Below are 25,508 nucleotides of genomic sequence, written 5' to 3'. Positions count from 1 at the left end.
AGCCCCAGATTTTATGTTGTCCTGGAGAGCTTTTAGAGCACTGGGGAAAGGCAGGCAGAGAATTCCCTGCTAGCACCTTCTCTGTGCCTGGGAAGCAGAAGTGTTCACATTGCTTCGCAAGAATCGCTTTTGTGCAGAAAACAGTAACACTTGTTCAGCACGAAAGAAAGCACAGAGCCCCAGATTTTATGTTGTCCTGGAGAGCTTGCAGAGCACTGGGGAAAGGCAGGCAGAGAATTCCCTGATAGCACCTTCTCTGTGCCTGTTCACATTGCTTCGCAGAATCGCTTTTGTGCAGAAAACAGTAACACTTGTTCAGAAGGAAAGAAAGCACAGAGCCCCAGATTCTATGTTGTCCTGGAGAGCTTGCAGAGCACTGGGGAAAGGCAGGCAGAGAATTCCCTGCTAGCACCTTCTCTGTGCCTGGGAAGCAGAAGTGTTCACATTGCTTCGCAGAATCGCTTTTGTGCAGAAAACACTAACACTTGTTCAGAAGGAAAGAAAGCACAGAGCCCCAGATTCTATGTTGTCCTGGAGAGCTTGCAGAGCACTGGGGAAAGGCAGGCAGAGAATTCCCTGATAGCACCTTCTCTGTGCCTGTTCACATTGCTTCGCAGAATCGCTTTTGTGCAGAAAACAGTAACACTTGTTCAGAAGGAAAGAAAGCACAGAGCCCCAGATTCTATGTTGTCCTGGAGAGCTTGCAGAGCACTGGGGAAAGGCAGGCAGAGAATTCCCTGCTAGCACCTTCTCTGTCCCTGGGAAGCAGAAGTGTTCACATTGCTTCGCAAGAATCGCTTTTGTGCAGAAAACACTAACACTTGTTCAGAAGGAAAGAAAGCACAGAGCCCCAGATTTTATGTTGTCCTGGAGAGCTTGCAGAGCACTGGGGAAAGGCAGGCAGAGAATTCCTTGCTAGCACCTTCTCTGTGCCTGGGAAGCAGAAGTGTTCACATTGCTTCCTAGAATCGCTTTTGTGCAGAAAACAGTAACACTTGTTCAGAAGGAAAGAAAGCACAGAGCCCCAGATTCTGTGTTGTCCTGGGGAGCTTGCAGAGCACTGGGGAAAGGCAGGCAGAGAATTCCCTGATAGCACCTTCTCTGTGCCTGTTCACATTGCTTCGCAGAATCGCTTTTGTGCAGAAAACAGTAACACTTGTTCAGAAGAAAAGAAAGCACAGAGCCCCAGATTTTATGTTGTCCTGGAGAGCTTTTAGAGCACTGGGGAAAGGCAGGCAGAGAATTCCTTGCTAGCACCTTCTCTGTGCCTGGGAAGCAGAAGTGTTCACATTGCTTCGCAGAATCGCTTTTGTGCAGAAAACACTAACACTTGTTCAGAAGGAAAGAAAGCACAGAGCCCCAGATTCTATGTTGTCCTGGAGAGCTTGCAGAGCACTGGGGAAAGGCAGGCAGAGAATTCCCTGATAGCACCTTCTCTGTGCCTGTTCACATTGCTTCGCAGAATCGCTTTTGTGCAGAAAACAGTAACACTTGTTCAGAAGGAAAGAAAGCACAGAGCCCCAGATTCTATGTTGTCCTGGAGAGCTTGCAGAGCACTGGGGAAAGGCAGGCAGAGAATTCCCTGCTAGCACCTTCTCTGTGCCTGGGAAGCAGAAGTGTTCACATTGCTTCGCAAGAATCGCTTTTGTGCAGAAAACACTAACACTTGTTCAGAAGGAAAGAAAGCACAGAGCCCCAGATTTTATGTTGTCCTGGAGAGCTTGCAGAGCACTGGGGAAAGGCAGGCAGAGAATTCCTTGCTAGCACCTTCTCTGTGCCTGGGAAGCAGAAGTGTTCACATTGCTTCGCAGAATCGCTTTTGTGCAGAAAACAGTAACACTTGTTCAGAAGGAAAGAAAGCACAGAGCCCCAGATTCTATGTTGTCCTGGAGAGCTTGCAGAGCACTGGGGAAAGGCAGGCAGAGAATTCCCTGATAGCACCTTCTCTGTGCCTGTTCACATTGCTTCGCAGAATCGCTTTTGTGCAGAAAACACTAACACTTGTTCAGAAGGAAAGAAAGCACAGAGCCCCAGATTTTATGTTGTCCTGGAGAGCTTGCAGAGCACTGGGGAAAGGCAGGCAGAGAATTCCTTGCTAGCACATTCTCTGTGCCTGGGAAGCAGAAGTGTTCACATTGCTTCGCAGAATCGCTTTTGTGCAGAAAACAGTAACACTTGTTCAGAACGAAAGAAAGCACAGAGCCCCAGATTCTGTGTTGTCCTGGAGAGCTTGCAGAGCACTGGGGAAAGGCAGGCAGAGAATTCCCTGCTAGCACCTTCTCTGTGCCTGGGAAGGAGAAGTGTTCACATTGCTTCGCAAGAATCGCTTTTGTGCAGAAAACAGTAACACTTGTTCAGCACGAAAGAAAGCACAGAGCCCCAGATTTTATGTTGTCCTGGAGAGCTTGCAGAGCACTGGGGAAAGGCAGGCAGAGAATTCCCTGATAGCACCTTCTCTGTGCCTGTTCACATTGCTTCGCAGAATCGCTTTTGTGCAGAAAACAGTAACACTTGTTCAGAAGGAAAGAAAGCACAGAGCCCCAGATTTTATGTTGTCCTGGAGAGCTTGCAGAGCACTGGGGAAAGGCAGGCAGAGAATTCCCTGCTAGCACCTTCTCTGTGCCTGGGAAGCAGAAGTGTTCACATTGCTTCGCAAGAATCGCTTTTGTGCAGAAAACAGTAACACTTGTTCAGAACGAAAGAAAGCACAGAGCCCCAGATTCTATGTTGTCCTGGAGAGCTTGCAGAGCACTGGGGAAAGGCAGGCAGAGAATTCCCTGATAGCACCTTCTCTGTGCCTGTTCACATTGCTTCGCAGAATCGCTTTTGTGCAGAAAACAGTAACACTTGTTCAGAACGAAAGAAAGCACAGAGCCCCAGATTCTATGTTGTCCTGGAGAGCTTGCAGAGCACTGGGGAAAGGCAGGCAGAGAATTCCCTGATAGCACCTTCTCTGTGCCTGGGAAGCAGAAGTGTTCACATTGCTTCGCAAGAATCGCTTTTGTGCAGAAAACACTAACACTTGTTCAGAAGGAAAGAAAGCACAGAGCCCCAGATTTTATGTTGTCCTGGAGAGCTTGCAGAGCACTGGGGAAAGGCAGGCAGAGAATTCCTTGCTAGCACCTTCTCTGTGCCTGGGAAGCAGAAGTGTTCACATTGCTTCGCAAGAATCGCTTTTGTGCAGAAAACAGTAACACTTGTTCAGAACGAAAGAAAGCACAGAGCCCCAGATTCTCTGTTGTCCTGGAGAGCTTGCAGAGCACTGGGGAAAGGCAGGCAGAGAATTCCCTGATAGCACCTTCTCTGTGCCTCTTCACATTGCTTCGCAGAATCGCTTTTGTGCAGAAAACAGTAACACTTGTTCAGAACGAAAGAAAGCACAGAGCCCCAGATTCTATGTTGTCCTGGAGAGCTTGCAGAGCACTGGGGAAAGGCAGGCAGAGAATTCCTTGCTAGCACCTTCTCTGTGCCTGGGAAGCAGAAGTGTTCACATTGCTTCGCAGAATCGCTTTTGTGCAGAAAACACTAACACTTGTTCAGAAGGAAAGAAAGCACAGAGCCCCAGATTCTATGTTGTCCTGGAGAGCTTGCAGAGCACTGGGGAAAGGCAGGCAGAGAATTCCCTGATAGCACCTTCTCTGTGCCTGTTCACATTGCTTCGCAAGAATCGCTTTTGTGCAGAAAACAGTAACACTTGTTCAGAAGGAAAGAAAGCACAGAGCCCCAGATTCTATGTTGTCCTGGAGAGCTTGCAGAGCACTGGGGAAAGGCAGGCAGAGAATTCCCTGCTAGCACCTTCTCTGTGCCTGGGAAGCAGAAGTGTTCACATTGCTTCGCAAGAATCGCTTTTGTGCAGAAAACACTAACACTTGTTCAGAAGGAAAGAAAGCACAGAGCCCCAGATTTTATGTTGTCCTGGAGAGCTTGCAGAGCACTGGGGAAAGGCAGGCAGAGAATTCCCTGATAGCACCTTCTCTGTGCCTGTTCACATTGCTTCGCAGAATCGCTTTTGTGCAGAAAACAGTAACACTTGTTCAGAAGGAAAGAAAGCACAGAGCCCCAGATTTTATGTTGTCCTGGAGAGCTTGCAGAGCACTGGGGAAAGGCAGGCAGAGAAATCCTTGCTAGCACCTTCTCTGTGCCTGGGAAGCAGAAGTGTTCACATTGCTTCGCAGAATCGCTTTTGTGCAGAAAACAGTAACACTTGTTCAGAAGGAAAGAAAGCACAGAGCCCCAGATTTTATGTTGTCCTGTAGAGCTTGCAGAGCACTGGGGAAAGGCAGGCAGAGAATTCCCTGATAGCACCTTCTCTGTGCCTGTTCACATTGCTTCGCAGAATCGCTTTTGTGCAGAAAACAGTAACACTTGTTCAGAACGAAAGAAAGCACAGAGCCCCAGATTCTATGTTGTCCTGGAGAGCTTGCAGAGCACTGGGGAAAGGCAGGCAGAGAATTCCCTGCTAGCACCTTCTCTGTGCCTGGGAAGCAGAAGTGTTCACATTGCTTCGCAAGAATCGCTTTTGTGCAGAAAACAGTAACACTTGTTCAGAAGGAAAGAAAGCACAGAGCCCCAGATTTTATGTTGTCCTGGAGAGCTTGCAGAGCACTGGGGAAAGGCAGGCAGAGAATTCCTTGCTAGCACCTTCTCTGTGCCTGGGAAGCAGAAGTGTTCACATTGCTTCGCAGAATCGCTTTTGTGCAGAAAACAGTAACACTTGTTCAGAACGAAAGAAAGCACAGAGCCCCAGATTTTATGTTGTCCTGGAGAGCTTGCAGAGCACTGGGGAAAGGCAGGCAGAGAATTCCCTGATAGCACCTTCTCTGTGCCTGTTCACATTGCTTCGCAGAATCGCTTTTGTGCAGAAAACACTAACACTTGTTCAGAAGGAAAGAAAGCACAGAGCCCCAGATTTTATGTTGTCCTGGAGAGCTTGCAGAGCACTGGGGAAAGGCAGGCAGAGAATTCCTTGCTAGCACATTCTCTGTGCCTGGGAAGCAGAAGTGTTCACATTGCTTCGCAGAATCGCTTTTGTGCAGAAAACAGTAACACTTGTTCAGAAGGAAAGAAAGCACAGAGCCCCAGATTCTATGTTGTCCTGGAGAGCTTGCAGAGCACTGGGGAAAGGCAGGCAGAGAATTCCCTGCTAGCACCTTCTCTGTGCCTGGGAAGCAGAAGTGTTCACATTGCTTCGCAAGAATCGCTTTTGTGCAGAAAACACTAACACTTGTTCAGAAGGAAAGAAAGCACAGAGCCCCAGATTTTATGTTGTCCTGGAGAGCTTGCAGAGCACTGGGGAAAGGCAGGCAGAGAATTCCTTGCTAGCACCTTCTCTGTGCCTGGGAAGCAGAAGTGTTCACATTGCTTCGCAAGAATCACTTTTGTGCAGAAAACAGTAACACTTGTTCAGAACGAAAGAAAGCACAGAGCCCCAGATTTTATGTTGTCCTGGAGAGCTTGCAGAGCACTGGGGAAAGGCAGGCAGAGAATTCCCTGATAGCACCTTCTCTGTGCCTGTTCACATTGCTTCGCAGAATCGCTTTTGTGCAGAAAACAGTAACACTTGTTCAGAAGGAAAGAAAGCACAGAGCCCCAGATTTTATGTTGTCCTGGAGAGCTTTTAGAGCACTGGGGAAAGGCAGGCAGAGAATTCCCTGCTAGCACCTTCTCTGTGCCTGGGAAGCAGAAGTGTTCACATTGCTTCGCAAGAATCGCTTTTGTGCAGAAAACAGTAACACTTGTTCAGCACGAAAGAAAGCACAGAGCCCCAGATTTTATGTTGTCCTGGAGAGCTTGCAGAGCACTGGGGAAAGGCAGGCAGAGAATTCCCTGATAGCACCTTCTCTGTGCCTGTTCACATTGCTTCGCAGAATCGCTTTTGTGCAGAAAACAGTAACACTTGTTCAGAAGGAAAGAAAGCACAGAGCCCCAGATTCTATGTTGTCCTGGAGAGCTTGCAGAGCACTGGGGAAAGGCAGGCAGAGAATTCCCTGCTAGCACCTTCTCTGTGCCTGGGAAGCAGAAGTGTTCACATTGCTTCGCAGAATCGCTTTTGTGCAGAAAACACTAACACTTGTTCAGAAGGAAAGAAAGCACAGAGCCCCAGATTCTATGTTGTCCTGGAGAGCTTGCAGAGCACTGGGGAAAGGCAGGCAGAGAATTCCCTGATAGCACCTTCTCTGTGCCTGTTCACATTGCTTCGCAGAATCGCTTTTGTGCAGAAAACAGTAACACTTGTTCAGAAGGAAAGAAAGCACAGAGCCCCAGATTCTATGTTGTCCTGGAGAGCTTGCAGAGCACTGGGGAAAGGCAGGCAGAGAATTCCCTGCTAGCACCTTCTCTGTGCCTGGGAAGCAGAAGTGTTCACATTGCTTCGCAAGAATCGCTTTTGTGCAGAAAACAGTAACACTTGTTCAGAACGAAAGAAAGCACAGAGCCCCAGATTCTATGTTGTCCTGGAGAGCTTGCAGAGCACTGGGGAAAGGCAGGCAGAGAATTCCCTGATAGCACCTTCTCTGTGCCTGTTCACATTGCTTCGCAGAATCGCTTTTGTGCAGAAAACAGTAACACTTGTTCAGAAGGAAAGAAAGCACAGAGCCCCAGATTCTATGTTGTCCTGGAGAGCTTGCAGAGCACTGGGGAAAGGCAGGCAGAGAATTCCCTGCTAGCACCTTCTCTGTGCCTGGGAAGCAGAAGTGTTCACATTGCTTCGCAAGAATCGCTTTTGTGCAGAAAACACTAACAATTGTTCAGAAGGAAAGAAAGCACAGAGCCCCAGATTTTATGTTGTCCTGGAGAGCTTGCAGAGCACTGGGGAAAGGCAGGCAGAGAATTCCTTGCTAGCACCTTCTCTGTGCCTGGGAAGCAGAAGTGTTCACATTGCTTCGCAAGAATCGCTTTTGTGCAGAAAACAGTAACAGTTGTTCAGAACGAAAGAAAGCACAGAGCCCCAGATTCTCTGTTGTCCTGGAGAGCTTGCAGAGCACTGGGGAAAGGCAGGCAGAGAATTCCCTGATAGCACCTTCTCTGTGCCTGTTCACATTGCTTCGCAGAATCGCTTTTGTGCAGAAAACACTAACACTTGTTCAGAACGAAAGAAAGCACAGAGCCCCAGATTTTATGTTGTCCTGGAGAGCTTGCAGAGCACTGGGGAAAGGCAGGCAGAGAAATCCTTGCTAGCACCTTCTCTGTGCCTGGGAAGCAGAAGTGTTCACATTGCTTCGCAGAATCGCTTTTGTGCAGAAAACAGTAACACTTGTTCAGAACGAAAGAAAGCACAGAGCCCCAGATTCTATGTTGTCCTGGAGAGCTTGCAGAGCACTGGGGAAAGGCAGGCAGAGAATTCCCTGCTAGCACCTTCTCTGTGCCTGGGAAGCAGAAGTGTTCACATTGCTTCGCAAGAATCGCTTTTGTGCAGAAAACACTAACACTTGTTCAGAAGGAAAGAAAGCACAGAGCCCCAGATTTTATGTTGTCCTGGAGAGCTTGCAGAGCACTGGGGAAAGGCAGGCAGAGAATTCCCTGCTAGCACCTTCTCTGTGCCTGGGAAGCAGAAGTGTTCACATTGCTTCGCAAGAATCGCTTTTGTGCAGAAAACAGTAACACTTGTTCAGAACGAAAGAAAGCACAGAGCCCCAGATTCTATGTTGTCCTGGAGAGCTTGCAGAGCACTGGGGAAAGGCAGGCAGAGAATTCCCTGATAGCACCTTCTCTGTTCCTGTTCACATTGCTTCGCAGAATCGCTTTTGTGCAGAAAACAGTAACACTTGTTCAGAAGGAAAGAAAGCACAGAGCCCCAGATTCTATGTTGTCCTGGAGAGCTTGCAGAGCACTGGGGAAAGGCAGGCAGAGAATTCCCTGCTAGCACCTTCTCTGTGCCTGGGAAGCAGAAGTGTTCACATTGCTTCGCAAGAATCGCTTTTGTGCAGAAAACAGTAACACTTGTTCAGAACGAAAGAAAGCACAGAGCCCCAGATTCTATGTTGTCCTGGAGAGCTTGCAGAGCACTGGGGAAAGGCAGGCAGAGAATTCCCTGATAGCACCTTCTCTGTGCCTGTTCACATTGCTTCGCAGAATCGCTTTTGTGCAGAAAACAGTAACACTTGTTCAGAAGGAAAGAAAGCACAGAGCCCCAGATTCTCTGTTGTCCTGGAGAGCTTGCAGAGCACTGGGGAAAGGCAGGCAGAGAATTCCCTGCTAGCACCTTCTCTGTGCCTGGGAAGCAGAAGTGTTCACATTGCTTCGCAAGAATCGCTTTTGTGCAGAAAACACTAACACTTGTTCAGAAGGAAAGAAAGCACAGAGCCCCAGATTTTATGTTGTCCTGGAGAGCTTGCAGAGCACTGGGGAAAGGCAGGCAGAGAATTCCTTGCTAGCACCTTCTCTGTGCCTGGGAAGCAGAAGTGTTCACATTGCTTCGCAAGAATCGCTTTTGTGCAGAAAACAGTAACAGTTGTTCAGAACGAAAGAAAGCACAGAGCCCCAGATTCTATGTTGTCCTGGAGAGCTTGCAGAGCACTGGGGAAAGGCAGGCAGAGAATTCCCTGATAGCACCTTCTCTGTGCCTGTTCACATTGCTTCGCAGAATCGCTTTTGTGCAGAAAACAGTAACACTTGTTCAGAAGGAAAGAAAGCACAGAGCCCCAGATTTTATGTTGTCCTGGAGAGCTTGCAGAGCACTGGGGAAAGGCAGGCAGAGAAATCCTTGCTAGCACCTTCTCTGTGCCTGGGAAGCAGAAGTGTTCACATTGCTTCGCAGAATCGCTTTTGTGCAGAAAACAGTAACACTTGTTCAGAAGGAAAGAAAGCACAGAGCCCCAGATTTTATGTTGTCCTGGAGAGCTTGCAGAGCACTGGGGAAAGGCAGGCAGAGAATTCCCTGATAGCACCTTCTCTGTGCCTGTTCACATTGCTTCGCAGAATCGCTTTTGTGCAGAAAACAGTAACACTTGTTCAGAAGGAAAGAAAGCACAGAGCCCCAGATTCTATGTTGTCCTGGAGAGCTTGCAGAGCACTGGGGAAAGGCAGGCAGAGAATTCCCTGCTAGCACCTTCTCTGTGCCTGGGAAGCAGAAGTGTTCACATTGCTTCGCAAGAATCGCTTTTGTGCAGAAAACAGTAACACTTGTTCAGAAGGAAAGAAAGCACAGAGCCCCAGATTTTATGTTGTCCTGGAGAGCTTGCAGAGCACTGGGGAAAGGCAGGCAGAGAATTCCTTGCTAGCACCTTCTCTGTGCCTGGGAAGCAGAAGTGTTCACATTGCTTCGCAGAATCGCTTTTGTGCAGAAAACAGTAACACTTGTTCAGAAGGAAAGAAAGCACAGAGCCCCAGATTTTATGTTGTCCTGGAGAGCTTGCAGAGCACTGGGGAAAGGCAGGCAGAGAATTCCCTGATAGCACCTTCTCTGTGCCTGTTGAAATTGCTTCGCAGAATCGCTTTTGTGCAGAAAACACTAACACTTGTTCAGAAGGAAAGAAAGCACAGAGCCCCAGATTTTATGTTGTCCTGGAGAGCTTGCAGAGCACTGGGGAAAGGCAGGCAGAGAATTCCTTGCTAGCACATTCTCTGTGCCTGGGAAGCAGAAGTGTTCACATTGCTTCGCAGAATCGCTTTTGTGCAGAAAACAGTAACACTTGTTCAGAAGGAAAGAAAGCACAGAGCCCCAGATTCTATGTTGTCCTGGAGAGCTTGCAGAGCACTGGGGAAAGGCAGGCAGAGAATTCCCTGCTAGCACCTTCTCTGTGCCTGGGAAGCAGAAGTGTTCACATTGCTTCGCAAGAATCGCTTTTGTGCAGAAAACACTAACACTTGTTCAGAAGGAAAGAAAGCACAGAGCCCCAGATTTTATGTTGTCCTGGAGAGCTTGCAGAGCACTGGGGAAAGGCAGGCAGAGAATTCCTTGCTAGCACCTTCTCTGTGCCTGGGAAGCAGAAGTGTTCACATTGCTTCGCAAGAATCGCTTTTGTGCAGAAAACAGTAACACTTGTTCAGAACGAAAGAAAGCACAGAGCCCCAGATTTTATGTTGTCCTGGAGAGCTTGCAGAGCACTGGGGAAAGGCAGGCAGAGAATTCCCTGATAGCACCTTCTCTGTGCCTGTTCACATTGCTTCGCAGAATCGCTTTTGTGCAGAAAACAGTAACACTTGTTCAGAAGGAAAGAAAGCACAGAGCCCCAGATTTTATGTTGTCCTGGAGAGCTTTTAGAGCACTGGGGAAAGGCAGGCAGAGAATTCCCTGCTAGCACCTTCTCTGTGCCTGGGAAGCAGAAGTGTTCACATTGCTTCGCAAGAATCGCTTTTGTGCAGAAAACAGTAACACTTGTTCAGCACGAAAGAAAGCACAGAGCCCCAGATTTTATGTTGTCCTGGAGAGCTTGCAGAGCACTGGGGAAAGGCAGGCAGAGAATTCCCTGATAGCACCTTCTCTGTGCCTGTTCACATTGCTTCGCAGAATCGCTTTTGTGCAGAAAACAGTAACACTTGTTCAGAAGGAAAGAAAGCACAGAGCCCCAGATTCTATGTTGTCCTGGAGAGCTTGCAGAGCACTGGGGAAAGGCAGGCAGAGAATTCCCTGCTAGCACCTTCTCTGTGCCTGGGAAGCAGAAGTGTTCACATTGCTTCGCAGAATCGCTTTTGTGCAGAAAACACTAACACTTGTTCAGAAGGAAAGAAAGCACAGAGCCCCAGATTCTATGTTGTCCTGGAGAGCTTGCAGAGCACTGGGGAAAGGCAGGCAGAGAATTCCCTGATAGCACCTTCTCTGTGCCTGTTCACATTGCTTCGCAGAATCGCTTTTGTGCAGAAAACAGTAACACTTGTTCAGAAGGAAAGAAAGCACAGAGCCCCAGATTCTATGTTGTCCTGGAGAGCTTGCAGAGCACTGGGGAAAGGCAGGCAGAGAATTCCCTGCTAGCACCTTCTCTGTGCCTGGGAAGCAGAAGTGTTCACATTGCTTCGCAAGAATCGCTTTTGTGCAGAAAACAGTAACACTTGTTCAGAACGAAAGAAAGCACAGAGCCCCAGATTCTATGTTGTCCTGGAGAGCTTGCAGAGCACTGGGGAAAGGCAGGCAGAGAATTCCCTGATAGCACCTTCTCTGTGCCTGTTCACATTGCTTCGCAGAATCGCTTTTGTGCAGAAAACAGTAACACTTGTTCAGAAGGAAAGAAAGCACAGAGCCCCAGATTCTATGTTGTCCTGGAGAGCTTGCAGAGCACTGGGGAAAGGCAGGCAGAGAATTCCCTGCTAGCACCTTCTCTGTGCCTGGGAAGCAGAAGTGTTCACATTGCTTCGCAAGAATCGCTTTTGTGCAGAAAACACTAACACTTGTTCAGAAGGAAAGAAAGCACAGAGCCCCAGATTTTATGTTGTCCTGGAGAGCTTGCAGAGCACTGGGGAAAGGCAGGCAGAGAATTCCTTGCTAGCACCTTCTCTGTGCCTGGGAAGCAGAAGTGTTCACATTGCTTCGCAAGAATCGCTTTTGTGCAGAAAACAGTAACAGTTGTTCAGAACGAAAGAAAGCACAGAGCCCCAGATTCTCTGTTGTCCTGGAGAGCTTGCAGAGCACTGGGGAAAGGCAGGCAGAGAATTCCCTGATAGCACCTTCTCTGTGCCTGTTCACATTGCTTCGCAGAATCGCTTTTGTGCAGAAAACACTAACACTTGTTCAGAACGAAAGAAAGCACAGAGCCCCAGATTTTATGTTGTCCTGGAGAGCTTGCAGAGCACTGGGGAAAGGCAGGCAGAGAAATCCTTGCTAGCACCTTCTCTGTGCCTGGGAAGCAGAAGTGTTCACATTGCTTCGCAGAATCGCTTTTGTGCAGAAAACAGTAACACTTGTTCAGAACGAAAGAAAGCACAGAGCCCCAGATTCTATGTTGTCCTGGAGAGCTTGCAGAGCACTGGGGAAAGGCAGGCAGAGAATTCCCTGCTAGCACCTTCTCTGTGCCTGGGAAGCAGAAGTGTTCACATTGCTTCGCAAGAATCGCTTTTGTGCAGAAAACACTAACACTTGTTCAGAAGGAAAGAAAGCACAGAGCCCCAGATTTTATGTTGTCCTGGAGAGCTTGCAGAGCACTGGGGAAAGGCAGGCAGAGAATTCCCTGCTAGCACCTTCTCTGTGCCTGGGAAGCAGAAGTGTTCACATTGCTTCGCAAGAATCGCTTTTGTGCAGAAAACAGTAACACTTGTTCAGAACGAAAGAAAGCACAGAGCCCCAGATTCTATGTTGTCCTGGAGAGCTTGCAGAGCACTGGGGAAAGGCAGGCAGAGAATTCCCTGATAGCACCTTCTCTGTTCCTGTTCACATTGCTTCGCAGAATCGCTTTTGTGCAGAAAACAGTAACACTTGTTCAGAAGGAAAGAAAGCACAGAGCCCCAGATTCTATGTTGTCCTGGAGAGCTTGCAGAGCACTGGGGAAAGGCAGGCAGAGAATTCCCTGCTAGCACCTTCTCTGTGCCTGGGAAGCAGAAGTGTTCACATTGCTTCGCAAGAATCGCTTTTGTGCAGAAAACACTAACACTTGTTCAGAACGAAAGAAAGCACAGAGCCCCAGATTCTATGTTGTCCTGGAGAGCTTGCAGAGCACTGGGGAAAGGCAGGCAGAGAATTCCCTGATAGCACCTTCTCTGTGCCTGTTCACATTGCTTCGCAGAATCGCTTTTGTGCAGAAAACAGTAACACTTGTTCAGAAGGAAAGAAAGCACAGAGCCCCAGATTCTCTGTTGTCCTGGAGAGCTTGCAGAGCACTGGGGAAAGGCAGGCAGAGAATTCCCTGCTAGCACCTTCTCTGTGCCTGGGAAGCAGAAGTGTTCACATTGCTTCGCAAGAATCGCTTTTGTGCAGAAAACACTAACACTTGTTCAGAAGGAAAGAAAGCACAGAGCCCCAGATTTTATGTTGTCCTGGAGAGCTTGCAGAGCACTGGGGAAAGGCAGGCAGAGAATTCCTTGCTAGCACCTTCTCTGTGCCTGGGAAGCAGAAGTGTTCACATTGCTTCGCAAGAATCGCTTTTGTGCAGAAAACAGTAACAGTTGTTCAGAACGAAAGAAAGCACAGAGCCCCAGATTCTCTGTTGTCCTGGAGAGCTTGCAGAGCACTGGGGAAAGGCAGGCAGAGAATTCCCTGATAGCACCTTCTCTGTGCCTGTTCACATTGCTTCGCAGAATCGCTTCTGTGCAGAAAACAGTAACACTTGTTCAGAAGGAAAGAAAGCACAGAGCCCCAGATTTTATGTTGTCCTGGAGAGCTTTTAGAGCACTGGGGAAAGGCAGGCAGAGAATTCCTTGCTAGCACCTTCTCTGTGCCTGGGAAGCAGAAGTGTTCACATTGCTTCGCAGAATCGCTTTTGTGCAGAAAACAGTAACACTTGTTCAGAAGGAAAGAAAGCACAGAGCCCCAGATTCTATGTTGTCCTGGAGAGCTTGCAGAGCACTGGGGAAAGGCAGGCAGAGAATTCCCTGATAGCACCTTCTCTGTGCCTGTTCACATTGCTTCGCAGAATCGCTTTTGTGCAGAAAACAGTAACACTTGTTCAGAACGAAAGAAAGCACAGAGCCCCAGATTCTATGTTGTCCTGGAGAGCTTGCAGAGCACTGGGGAAAGGCAGGCAGAGAATTCCCTGCTAGCACCTTCTCTGTGCCTGGGAAGCAGAAGTGTTCACATTGCTTCGCAAGAATCGCTTTTGTGCAGAAAACACTAACACTTGTTCAGAAGGAAAGAAAGCACAGAGCCCCAGATTTTATGTTGTCCTGGAGAGCTTGCAGAGCACTGGGGAAAGGCAGGCAGAGAATTCCCTGATAGCACCTTCTCTGTGCCTGTTCACATTGCTTCGCAGAATCGCTTTTGTGCAGAAAACAGTAACACTTGTTCAGAAGGAAAGAAAGCACAGAGCCCCAGATTCTATGTTGTCCTGGAGAGCTTGCAGAGCACTGGGGAAAGGCAGGCAGAGAATTCCCTGCTAGCACGTTCTCTGTGCCTGGGAAGCAGAAGTGTTCACATTGCTTCGCAAGAATCGCTTTCGTGCAGAAAACATTAACACTTGTTCAGAAGGAAAGAAAGCACAGAGCCCCAGATTCTATGTTGTCCTGGAGAGCTTGCAGAGCACTGGGGAAAGTCAGGCAGAGAATTCCCTGATAGCACCTTCTCTGTGCCTGTTCACATTGCTTCGCAGAATCGCTTTTGTGCAGAAAACAGTAACACTTGTTCAGAAGGAAAGAAAGCACAGAGCCCCAGATTTGCTGTTGTCCTGGAGAGCTTGCAGAGCACTGGGGAAAGGCAGGCAGAGAAATCCTTGCTAGCACCTTCTCTGTGCCTGGGAAGCAGAAGTGTTCACATTGCTTCGCAGAATCGCTTTTGTGCAGAAAACAGTAACACTTGTTCAGAAGGAAAGAAAGCACAGAGCCCCAGATTCTATGTTGTCCTGGAGAGCTTGCAGAGCACTGGGGAAAGGCAGGCAGAGAATTCCCTGATAGCACCTTCTCTGTGCCTGTTCACATTGCTTCGCAGAATCGCTTTTGTGCAGAAAACAGTAACACTTGTTCAGAACGAAAGAAAGCACAGAGCCCCAGATTCTATGTTGTCCTGGAGAGCTTGCAGAGCACTGGGGAAAGGCAGGCAGAGAATTCCCTGCTAGCACCTTCTCTGTGCCTGGGAAGCAGAAGTGTTCACATTGCTTCGCAAGAATCGCTTTTGTGCAGAAAACAGTAACACTTGTTCAGAACGAAAGAAAGCACAGAGCCCCAGATTTTATGTTGTCCTGGAGAGCTTGCAGAGCACTGGGGAAAGGCAGGCAGAGAATTCCTTGCTAGCACCTTCTCTGTGCCTGTTCACATTGCTTCGCAGAATCGCTTTTGTGCAGAAAACAGTAACACTTGTTCAGAACGAAAGAAAGCACAGAGCCCCAGATTCTATGTTGTCCTGGAGAGCTTGCAGAGCACTGGGGAAAGGCAGGCAGAGAATTCCCTGATAGCACCTTCTCTGTTCCTGTTCACATTGCTTCGCAGAATCGCTTTTGTGCAGAAAACAGTAACACTTGTTCAGAAGGAAAGAAAGCACAGAGCCCCAGATTCTATGTTGTCCTGGAGAGCTTGCAGAGCACTGGGGAAAGGCAGGCAGAGAATTCCCTGCTAGCACCTTCTCTGTGCCTGGGAAGCAGAAGTGTTCACATTGCTTCGCAAGAATCGCTTTTGTGCAGAAAACAGTAACACTTGTTCAGAACGAAAGAAAGCACAGAGCCCCAGATTCTATGTTGTCCTGGAGAGCTTGCAGAGCACTGGGGAAAGGCAGGCAGAGAATTCCCTGATAGCACCTTCTCTGTGCCTGTTCACATTGCTTCGCAGAATCGCTTTTGTGCAGAAAACAGTAACACTTGTTCAGAAGGAAAGAAAGCACAGAGCCCCAGATTCTATGTTGTCCTGGAGAGCTTGCAGAGCACTGGGGAAAGGCAGGCAGAGTATTCCCTGCTAGCACCTTCTCTGTGCCTGGGAAGCAGAAGTGTTCACATTGCTTCGCAAGAATCGCTTTTGTGCAGAAAACACTAACACTTGTTCAGAAGGAAAGAAAGCACAGAGCCCCAGATTTTATGTTGTCCTGGAGAGCTTGCAGAGCACTGGGGAAAGGCAGGCAGAGAATTCCTTGCTAGCACCTTCTCTGTGCCTGGGAAGCAGAAGTGTTCACATTGCTTCGCAAGAATCGCTTTTGTGCAGAAAACAGTAACAGTTGTTCAGAACGAAAGAAAGCACAGAGCCCCAGATTCTCTGTTGTCCTGGAGAGCTTGCAGAGCACTGGGGAAAGGCAGGCAGAGAATTCCCTGATAGCACCTTCTCTGTGCCTGTTCACATTGCTTCGCAGAATCGCTTTTGTGCAGAAAACACTAACACTTGTTCAGAAGGAAAGAAAGCACAGAGCCCCAGATTTTATGTTGTCCTGGAGAGCTTGCAGAGCACTGGGGAAAGGCAGGCAGAGAATTCCTTGCTAGCACATTCTCTGTGCCTGGGAAGCAGAAGTGTTCACATTGCTTCGCAGAATCGCTTTTGTGCAGAAAACAGTAACACTTGTTCAGAAGGAAAGAAAGCACAGAGCCCCAGATTCTATGTTGTCCTGGAGAGCTTGCAGAGCACTGGGGAAAGGCAGGCAGAGAATTCCCTGATAGCACCTTCTCTGTGCCTAGGAAGCAGAAGTGTTCACATTGCTTCGCAAGAATCGCTTTTGTGCAGAAAACACTAACACTTGTTCAGAAGGAAAGAAAGCACAGAGCCCCAGATTTTATGTTGTCCTGGAGAGCTTGCAGAGCACTGGGGAAAGGCAGGCAGAGAATTCCTTGCTAGCACCTTCTCTGTGCCTGGGAAGCAGAAGTGTTCACATTGCTTCGCAAGAATCGCTTTTGTGCAGAAAACAGTAACACTTGTTCAGAACGAAAGAAAGCACAGAGCCCCAGATTTTATGTTGTCCTGGAGAGCTTGCAGAGCACTGGGGAAAGGCAGGCAGAGAATTCCCTGATAGCACCTTCTCTGTGCCTGTTCACATTGCTTCGCAGAATCGCTTTTGTGCAGAAAACAGTAACACTTGTTCAGAAGGAAAGAAAGCACAGAGCCCCAGATTTTATGTTGTCCTGGAGAGCTTTTAGAGCACTGGGGAAAGGCAGGCAGAGAATTCCCTGCTAGCACCTTCTCTGTGCCTGGGAAGCAGAAGTGTTCACATTGCTTCGCAAGAATCGCTTTTGTGCAGAAAACAGTAACACTTGTTCAGCACGAAAGAAAGCACAGAGCCCCAGATTTTATGTTGTCCTGGAGAGCTTGCAGAGCACTGGGGAAAGGCAGGCAGAGAATTCCCTGATAGCACCTTCTCTGTGCCTGTTCACATTGCTTCGCAGAATCGCTTTTGTGCAGAAAACAGTAACACTTGTTCAGAAGGAAAGAAAGCACAGAGCCCCAGATTCTATGTTGTCCTGGAGAGCTTGCAGAGCACTGGGGAAAGGCAGGCAGAGAATTCCCTGCTAGCACCTTCTCTGTGCCTGGGAAGCAGAAGTGTTCACATTGCTTCGCAGAATCGCTTTTGTGCAGAAAACACTAACACTTGTTCAGAAGGAAAGAAAGCACAGAGCCCCAGATTCTATGTTGTCCTGGAGAGCTTGCAGAGCACTGGGGAAAGGCAGGCAGAGAATTCCCTGATAGCACCTTCTCTGTGCCTGTTCACATTGCTTCGCAGAATCGCTTTTGTGCAGAAAACAGTAACACTTGTTCAGAAGGAAAGAAAGCACAGAGCCCCAGATTCTATGTTGTCCTGGAGAGCTTGCAGAGCACTGGGGAAAGGCAGGCAGAGAATTCCCTGCTAGCACCTTCTCTGTGCCTGGGAAGCAGAAGTGTTCACATTGCTTCGCAAGAATCGCTTTTGTGCAGAAAACAGTAACACTTGTTCAGAACGAAAGAAAGCACAGAGCCCCAGATTCTATGTTGTCCTGGAGAGCTTGCAGAGCACTGGGGAAAGGCAGGCAGAGAATTCCCTGATAGCACCTTCTCTGTGCCTGTTCACATTGCTTCGCAGAATCGCTTTTGTGCAGAAAACAGTAACACTTGTTCAGAAGGAAAGAAAGCACAGAGCCCCAGATTCTATGTTGTCCTGGAGAGCTTGCAGAGCACTGGGGAAAGGCAGGCAGAGAATTCCCTGCTAGCACCTTCTCTGTGCCTGGGAAGCAGAAGTGTTCACATTGCTTCGCAAGAATCGCTTTTGTGCAGAAAACACTAACACTTGTTCAGAAGGAAAGAAAGCACAGAGCCCCAGATTTTATGTTGTCCTGGAGAGCTTGCAGAGCACTGGGGAAAGGCAGGCAGAGAATTCCTTGCTAGCACCTTCTCTGTGCCTGGGAAGCAGAAGTGCTCACATTGCTTCGCAAGAATCGCTTTTGTGCAGAAAACAGTAACAGTTGTTCAGAACGAAAGAAAGCACAGAGCCCCAGATTCTCTGTTGTCCTGGAGAGCTTGCAGAGCACTGGGGAAAGGCAGGCAGAGAATTCCCTGATAGCACCTTCTCTGTGCCTGTTCACATTGCTTCGCAGAATCGCTTTTGTGCAGAAAACACTAACACTTGTTCAGAACGAAAGAAAGCACAGAGCCCCAGATTTTATGTTGTCCTGGAGAGCTTGCAGAGCACTGGGGAAAGGCAGGCAGAGAAATCCTTGCTAGCACCTTCTCTGTGCCTGGGAAGCAGAAGTGTTCACATTGCTTCGCAGAATCGCTTTTGTGCAGAAAACAGTAACACTTGTTCAGAACGAAAGAAAGCACAGAGCCCCAGATTCTATGTTGTCCTGGAGAGCTTGCAGAGCACTGGGGAAAGGCAGGCAGAGAATTCCCTGCTAGCACCTTCTCTGTGCCTGGGAAGCAGAAGTGTTCACATTGCTTCGCAAGAATCGCTTTTGTGCAGAAAACACTAACACTTGTTCAGAAGGAAAGAAAGCACAGAGCCCCAGATTTTATGTTGTCCTGGAGAGCTTGCAGAGCACTGGGGAAAGGCAGGCAGAGAATTCCCTGCTAGCACCTTCTCTGTGCCTGGGAAGCAGAAGTGTTCACATTGCTTCGCAAGAATCGCTTTTGTGCAGAAAACAGTAACACTTGTTCAGAACGAAAGAAAGCACAGAGCCCCAGATTCTATGTTGTCCTGGAGAGCTTGCAGAGCACTGGGGAAAGGCAGGCAGAGAATTCCCTGATAGCACCTTCTCTGTTCCTGTTCACATTGCTTCGCAGAATCGCTTTTGTGCAGAAAACAGTAACACTTGTTCAGAAGGAAAGAAAGCACAGAGCCCCAGATTCTATGTTGTCCTGGAGAGCTTGCAGAGCACTGGGGAAAGGCAGGCAGAGAATTCCCTGCTAGCACCTTCTCTGTGCCTGGGAAGCAGAAGTGTTCACATTGCTTCGCAAGAATCGCTTTTGTGCAGAAAACACTAACACTTGTTCAGAACGAAAGAAAGCACAGAGCCCCAGATTCTATGTTGTCCTGGAGAGCTTGCAGAGCACTGGGGAAAGGCAGGCAGAGAATTCCCTGATAGCACCTTCTCTGTGCCTGTTCACATTGCTTCGCAGAATCGCTTTTGTGCAGAAAACAGTAACACTTGTTCAGAAGGAAAGAAAGCACAGAGCCCCAGATTCTCTGTTGTCCTGGAGAGCTTGCAGAGCACTGGGGAAAGGCAGGCAGAGAATTCCCTGCTAGCACCTTCTCTGTGCCTGGGAAGCAGAAGTGTTCACATTGCTTCGCAAGAATCGCTTTTGTGCAGAAAACACTAACACTTGTTCAGAAGGAAAGAAAGCACAGAGCCCCAGATTTTATGTTGTCCTGGAGAGCTTGCAGAGCACTGGGGAAAGGCAGGCAGAGAATTCCTTGCTAACACCTTCTCTGTGCCTGGGAAGCAGAAGTGTTCACATTGCTTCGCAAGAATCGCTTTTGTGCAGAAAACAGTAACAGTTGTTCAGAACGAAAGAAAGCACAGAGCCCCAGATTCTCTGTTGTCCTGGAGAGCTTGCAGAGCACTGGGGAAAGGCAGGCAGAGAATTCCCTGATAGCACCTTCTCTGTGCCTGTTCACATTGCTTCGCAGAATCGCTTCTGTGCAGAAAACAGTAACACTTGTTCAGAAGGAAAGAAAGCACAGAGCCCCAGATTTTATGTTGTCCTGGAGAGCTTTTAGAGCACTGGGGAAAGGCAGGCAGAGAATTCCTTGCTAGCACCTTCTCTGTGCCTGGGAAGCAGAAGTGTTCACATTGCTTCGCAGAATCGCTTTTGTGCAGAAAACACTAACACTTGTTCAGAAGGAAAGAAAGCACAGAGCCCCAGATTCTATGTTGTCCTGGAGAGCTTGCAGAGCACTGGGGAAAGGCAGGCAGAGAATTCCCTGATAGCACCTTCTCTGTGCCTGTTCACATTGCTTCGCAGAATCGCTTTTGTGCAGAAAACAGTAACACTTGTTCAGAACGAAAGAAAGCACAGAGCCCCAGATTCTATGTTGTCCTGGAGAGCTTGCAGAGCACTGGGGAAAGGCAGGCAGAGAATTCCCTGCTAGCACCTTCTCTGTGCCTGGGAAGCAGAAGTGTTCACATTGCTTCGCAAGAATCGCTTTTGTGCAGAAAACACTAACACTTGTTCAGAAGGAAAGAAAGCACAGAGCCCCAGATTTTATGTTGTCCTGGAGAGCTTGCAGAGCACTGGGGAAAGGCAGGCAGAGAATTCCCTGATAGCAGCTTCTCTGTGCCTGTTCACATTGCTTCGCAGAATCGCTTTTGTGCAGAAAACAGTAACACTTGTTCAGAAGGAAAGAAAGCACAGAGCCCCAGATTCTATGTTGTCCTGGAGAGCTTGCAGAGCACTGGGGAAAGGCAGGCAGAGAATTCCCTGCTAGCACGTTCTCTGTGCCTGGGAAGCAGAAGTGTTCACATTGCTTCGCAAGAATCGCTTTCGTGCAGAAAACATTAACACTTGTTCAGAAGGAAAGAAAGCACAGAGCCCCAGATTCTATGTTGTCCTGGAGAGCTTGCAGAGCACTGGGGAAAGTCAGGCAGAGAATTCCCTGATAGCACCTTCTCTGCGCCTGTTCACATTGCTTCGCAGAATCGCTTTTGTGCAGAAAACAGTAACACTTGTTCAGAAGGAAAGAAAGCACAGAGCCCCAGATTTGCTGTTGTCCTGGAGAGCTTGCAGAGCACTGGGGAAAGGCAGGCAGAGAAATCCTTGCTAGCACCTTCTCTGTGCCTGGGAAGCAGAAGTGTTCACATTGCTTCGCAGAATCGCTTTTGTGCAGAAAACAGTAACACTTGTTCAGAAGGAAAGAAAGCACAGAGCCCCAGATTCTATGTTGTCCTGGAGAGCTTGCAGAGCACTGGGGAAAGGCAGGCAGAGAATTCCCTGATAGCACCTTCTCTGTGCCTGTTCACATTGCTTCGCAGAATCGCTTTTGTGCAGAAAACAGTAACACTTGTTCAGAACGAAAGAAAGCACAGAGCCCCAGATTCTATGTTGTCCTGGAGAGCTTGCAGAGCACTGGGGAAAGGCAGGCAGAGAATTCCCTGCTAGCACCTTCTCTGTGCCTGGGAAGCAGAAGTGTTCACATTGCTTCGCAAGAATCGCTTTTGTGCAGAAAACACTAACACTTGTTCAGAAGGAAAGAAAGCACAGAGCCCCAGATTTTATGTTGTCCTGGAGAGCTTGCAGAGCACTGGGGAAAGGCAGGCAGAGAATTCCTTGCTAGCACCTTCTCTGTGCCTGTTCACATTGCTTCGCAGAATCGCTTTTGTGCAGAAAACAGTAACACTTGTTCAGAACGAAAGAAAGCACAGAGCCCCAGATTCTATGTTGTCCTGGAGAGCTTGCAGAGCACTGGGGAAAGGCAGGCAGAGAATTCCCTGATAGCACCTTCTCTGTTCCTGTTCACATTGCTTCGCAGAATCGCTTTTGTGCAGAAAACAGTAACACTTGTTCAGAAGGAAAGAAAGCACAGAGCCCCAGATTCTATGTTGTCCTGGAGAGCTTGCAGAGCACTGGGGAAAGGCAGGCAGAGAATTCCCTGCTAGCACCTTCTCTGTGCCTGGGAAGCAGAAGTGTTCACATTGCTTCGCAAGAATCGCTTTTGTGCAGAAAACAGTAACACTTGTTCAGAACGAAAGAAAGCACAGAGCCCCAGATTCTATGTTGTCCTGGAGAGCTTGCAGAGCACTGGGGAAAGGCAGGCAGAGAATTCCCTGATAGCACCTTCTCTGTGCCTGTTCACATTGCTTCGCAGAATCGCTTTTGTGCAGAAAACAGTAACACTTGTTCAGAAGGAAAGAAAGCACAGAGCCCCAGATTCTATGTTGTCCTGGAGAGCTTGCAGAGCACTGGGGAAAGGCAGGCAGAGTATTCCCTGCTAGCACCTTCTCTGTGCCTGGGAAGCAGAAGTGTTCACATTGCTTCGCAAGAATCGCTTTTGTGCAGAAAACACTAACACTTGTTCAGAAGGAAAGAAAGCACAGAGCCCCAGATTTTATGTTGTCCTGGAGAGCTTGCAGAGCACTGGGGAAAGGCAGGCAGAGAATTCCTTGCTAGCACCTTCTCTGTGCCTGGGAAGCAGAAGTGTTCACATTGCTTCGCAAGAATCGCTTTTGTGCAGAAAACAGTAACAGTTGTTCAGAACGAAAGAAAGCACAGAGCCCCAGATTCTCTGTTGTCCTGGAGAGCTTGCAGAGCACTGGGGAAAGGCAGGCAGAGAATTCCCTGATAGCACCTTCTCTGTGCCTGTTCACATTGCTTCGCAGAATCGCTTTTGTGCAGAAAACAGTAACACTTGTTCAGAAGGAAAGAAAGCACAGAGCCCCAGATTTTATGTTGTCCTGGAGAGCTTTTAGAGCACTGGGGAAAGGCAGGCAGAGAATTCCTTGCTAGCACCTTCTCTGTGCCTGGGAAGCAGAAGTGTTCACATTGCTTCGCAGAATCGCTTTTGTGCAGAAAACACTAACACTTGTTCAGAAGGAAAGAAAGCACAGAGCCCCAGATTTTATGTTGTCCTGGAGAGCTTGCAGAGCACTGGGGAAAGGCAGGCAGAGAATTCCCTGATAGCACCTTCTCTGTGCCTGTTCACATTGCTTCGCAGAATCGCTTTTGTGCAGAAAACAGTAACACTTGTTCAGAACGAAAGAAAGCACAGAGCCCTTGATTCTATGTTGTCCTGGAGAGCTTGCAGAGCACTGGGGAAAGGCAGGCAGAGAATTCCCTGCTAGCACCTTCTCTGTGCCTGGGAAGCAGAAGTGTTCACATTGCTTCGCAAGAATCGCTTTTGTGCAGAAAACACTAACACTTGTTCAGAAGGAAAGAAAGCACAGAGCCCCAGATTTTATGTTGTCCTGGAGAGCTTGCAGAGCACTGGGGAAAGGCAGGCAGAGAATTCCCTGATAGCACCTTCTCTGTGCCTGTTCACATTGCTTCGCAGAATCGCTTTTGTGCAGAAAACAGTAACACTTGTTCAGAAGGAAAGAAAGCACAGAGCCCCAGATTCTATGTTGTCCTGGAGAGCTTGCAGAGCACTGGGGAAAGGCAGGCAGAGAATTCCCTGCTAGCACGTTCTCTGTGCCTGGGAAGCAGAAGTGTTCACATTGCTTCGCAAGAATCGCTTTCGTGCAGAAAACATTAACACTTGTTCAGAAGGAAAGAAAGCACAGAGCCCCAGATTCTATGTTGTCCTGGAGAGCTTGCAGAGCACTGGGGAAAGGCAGGCAGAGAATTCCCTGATAGCACCTTCTCTGTGCCTGTTCACATTGCTTCGCAGAATCGCTTTTGTGCAGAAAACAGTAACACTTGTTCAGAAGGAAAGAAAGCACAGAGCTCCAGATTTTATGTTGTCCTGGAGAGCTTGCAGAGCACTGGGGAAAGGCAGGCAGAGAATTCCCTGCTAGCACCTTCTCTGTGCCTGGGAAGCAGAAGTGTTCACATTGCTTCGCAGAATCGCTTTTGTGCAGAAAACAGTAACACTTGTTCAGAAGGAAAGAAAGCACAGAGCCCCAGATTCTATGTTGTCCTGGAGAGCTTGCAGAGCACTGGGGAAAGGCAGGCAGAGAATTCCCTGATAGCACCTTCTCTGTGCCTGTTCACATTGCTTCGCAGAATCGCTTTTGTGCAGAAAACAGTAACACTTGTTCAGAACGAAAGAAAGCACAGAGCCCCAGATTCTATGTTGTCCTGGAGAGCTTGCAGAGCACTGGGGAAAGGCAGGCAGAGAATTCCCTGCTAGCACCTTCTCTGTGCCTGGGAAGCAGAAGTGTTCACATTGCTTCGCAAGAATCGCTTTTGTGCAGAAAACAGTAACACTTGTTCAGAACGAAAGAAAGCACAGAGCCCCAGATTTTATGTTGTCCTGGAGAGCTTGCAGAGCACTGGGGAAAGGCAGGCAGAGAATTCCTTGCTAGCACCTTCTCTGTGCCTGGGAAGCAGAAGTGTTCACATTGCTTCGCAGAATCGCTTTTGTGCAGAAAACACTAACACTTGTTCAGAAGGAAAGAAAGCACAGAGCCCCAGATTTTATGTTGTCCTGGAGAGCTTGCAGAGCACTGGGGAAAGGCAGGCAGAGAATTCCCTGCTAGCACCTTCTCTGTGCCTGGGAAGCAGAAGTGTTCACATTGCTTCGCAAGAATCGCTTTTGTGCAGAAAACAGTAACACTTGTTCAGAACGAAAGAAAGCACAGAGCCCCAGATTCTATGTTGTCCTGGAGAGCTTGCAGAGCACTGGGGAAAGGCAGGCAGAGAATTCCCTGATAGCACCTTCTCTGTGCCTGTTCACATTGCTTCGCAGAATCGCTTCTGTGCAGAAAACAGTAACACTTGTTCAGAAGGAAAGAAAGCACAGAGCCCCAGATTTTATGTTGTCCTGGAGAGCTTTTAGAGCACTGGGGAAAGGCAGGCAGAGAATTCCTTGCTAGCACCTTCTCTGTGCCTGGGAAGCAGAAGTGTTCACATTGCTTCGCAGAATCGCTTTTGTGCAGAAAACAGTAACACTTGTTCAGAAGGAAAGAAAGCACAGAGCCCCAGATTCTATGTTGTCCTGGAGAGCTTGCAGAGCACTGGGGAAAGGCAGGCAGAGAATTCCCTGATAGCACCTTCTCTGTGCCTGTTCACATTGCTTCGCAGAATCGCTTTTGTGCAGAAAACAGTAACACTTGTTCAGAACGAAAGAAAGCACAGAGCCCCAGATTCTATGTTGTCCTGGAGAGCTTGCAGAGCACTGGGGAAAGGCAGGCAGAGAATTCCCTGCTAGCACCTTCTCTGTGCCTGGGAAGCAGAAGTGTTCACATTGCTTCGCAAGAATCGCTTTTGTGCAGAAAACACTAACACTTGTTCAGAAGGAAAGAAAGCACAGAGCCCCAGATTTTATGTTGTCCTGGAGAGCTTGCAGAGCACTGGGGAAAGGCAGGCAGAGAATTCCCTGATAGCACCTTCTCTGTGCCTGTTCACATTGCTTCGCAGAATCGCTTTTGTGCAGAAAACAGTAACACTTGTTCAGAAGGAAAGAAAGCACAGAGCCCCAGATTCTATGTTGTCCTGGAGAGCTTGCAGAGCACTGGGGAAAGGCAGGCAGAGAATTCCCTGCTAGCACGTTCTCTGTGCCTGGGAAGCAGAAGTGTTCACATTGCTTCGCAAGAATCGCTTTCGTGCAGAAAACATTAACACTTGTTCAGAAGGAAAGAAAGCACAGAGCCCCAGATTCTATGTTGTCCTGGAGAGCTTGCAGAGCACTGGGGAAAGTCAGGCAGAGAATTCCCTGATAGCACCTTCTCTGTGCCTGTTCACATTGCTTCGCAGAATCGCTTTTGTGCAGAAAACAGTAACACTTGTTCAGAAGGAAAGAAAGCACAGAGCCCCAGATTTGCTGTTGTCCTGGAGAGCTTGCAGAGCACTGGGGAAAGGCAGGCAGAGAAATCCTTGCTAGCACCTTCTCTGTGCCTGGGAAGCAGAAGTGTTCACATTGCTTCGCAGAATCGCTTTTGTGCAGAAAACAGTAACACTTG

This window comes from Strix aluco, chromosome 13 (genome assembly GCF_031877795.1).
Source record: "Strix aluco isolate bStrAlu1 chromosome 13, bStrAlu1.hap1, whole genome shotgun sequence".
In the NCBI taxonomy this organism is placed as follows: domain Eukaryota; kingdom Metazoa; phylum Chordata; class Aves; order Strigiformes; family Strigidae; genus Strix; species Strix aluco.
This window is presented reverse-complemented; position numbering follows the sequence as displayed.